Source organism: Psammomys obesus, unplaced genomic scaffold (assembly GCF_907164565.1).
Source record: "Psammomys obesus unplaced genomic scaffold, mPsaObe1.curated_primary_1811, whole genome shotgun sequence".
Classification (NCBI taxonomy): domain Eukaryota; kingdom Metazoa; phylum Chordata; class Mammalia; order Rodentia; family Muridae; genus Psammomys; species Psammomys obesus.
The window spans coordinates 3,306,944-3,308,571 of record NW_026596427.1 but is presented as its reverse complement, the minus strand read 5'-3'; positions in this window follow the sequence as shown (position 1 = coordinate 3,308,571).

Genomic DNA, 1,628 nt, shown 5'->3' with positions numbered 1-1,628 from the left:
CTTCTGTTTCTATTTTGTGGAATAGCTTGAGGAGAATTGGTGTTAGCTCTTCTTTGAAGGTCTTGTAGAATTCTGCGCTGAAGCCATCTGGCCCAGGGCTTTTTTTGGAGAGGAGACTGTTAATGACTGCTTCAATTTCCTTGGGAGATATAGGGTTATTCAGTCTTTCTACCTGATCTTGACTTAATTTTGGTAGATGGAATCTGTCAAGAAAATTATCCATTTCATTTAGATTTTCAAATTTCGTGGCATATATGCTTTTATAGTATGACCTAATAATTGTTTGGATTTCCTCAGATTCATATAGAGAAACAAAAAACCCAGTATCTCCAAAATGATCCTGTACAACAACAGATCATCTGGAGGTATCTCCATCCCCGATCTCAAGTTGTACTACAAAGCAATAGTAATAAAAACTGCATGGTATTGGCATATAAACAGAAAGGAGGATCAATGGAACCACATAGAAGACCCAGAAATAAACCCACACACCTATGAATACTCTATTTTTGACAAGGAAGCCAAATCCATTCAATGGAAAAAAGACAGCACCTTCAAAAAATGGTGCTGGACCAACTGATTGTCTACATGCAGAAAAATGAAAATAGATCCATATTTATCATCCTGCACAATACTAAAGTCAAAGTGGATCAAGGACCTCAACATAAAACCAGATACTCTAAATCAGTTGGAAAAAAAAGTTGGGAACAGCCTAGAACTCATTGGCAACGGAGACAACTTCCTGAACAGAACACGAACAGCACAGGCTCTAAGAGCAACAATCAATAAATGGGACCTCATGAAACTTAAAAGCTTCTGTAAAGCAAAAGACACTGTCATCAAAACAAAACAACAGCCTACAGATTGGGAAAGAATCTTCACCAACCCTTTATCTGACAGAGGGCTAATATCCAGTATATATAAAGAACTAAAGAAGCAGAAAAGCAACAAACCAAGTAATCCCATTAAAAAATGGGGAACGGAGGTAAACAGAGAATTCTTGAAAGAGGAACTTCGAATGGCAGAGAAACACTTAAAGAAATGCTCAAAGTCATTAGCCATTAGGGAAATGCAAATCAAAACTACCCTGAGATTTCACCTTACACCCAATCAAATGGTCAAGATGAAAAACTCAATTGATAACACATGCTGGAGAGGTTGTGGAGAAAAAGGAACACTCCTCCATTGCTGGTGGGAATGTAAACTGGTACAACCACTTTGGAAGTCAATGTGGTGCTTTCTAAGACAATTAGGAGTAGTGCTACCTCAAGACCCAGGTATATCACTCCTAGGTATATACCCAAAATTTGCTCAAGTAAACAATAAGGACATTTGTTCAACCATGTTTGTAGCAGCTTTATTTATAATAGCCAGAATTTGGAAACAACCCAAATGTCCTTCAACGGAGGATTGGATACAGAAATTGTGGTATTTTTACACAATGGAATACTACTCAGCAATCAAAAAGGAGGAAATCATGAAATTTGCAAGCAAGTGGTGGGATCTAGAAAAGATCATTCTGAGTGAAGTATCCCAGAAGGAGAAAGACAAACATGGTATATACTTGCTTATATAGACCTACAAGATATGATAAACATAATGAAATCTATACACCTAAAGAAGATAAT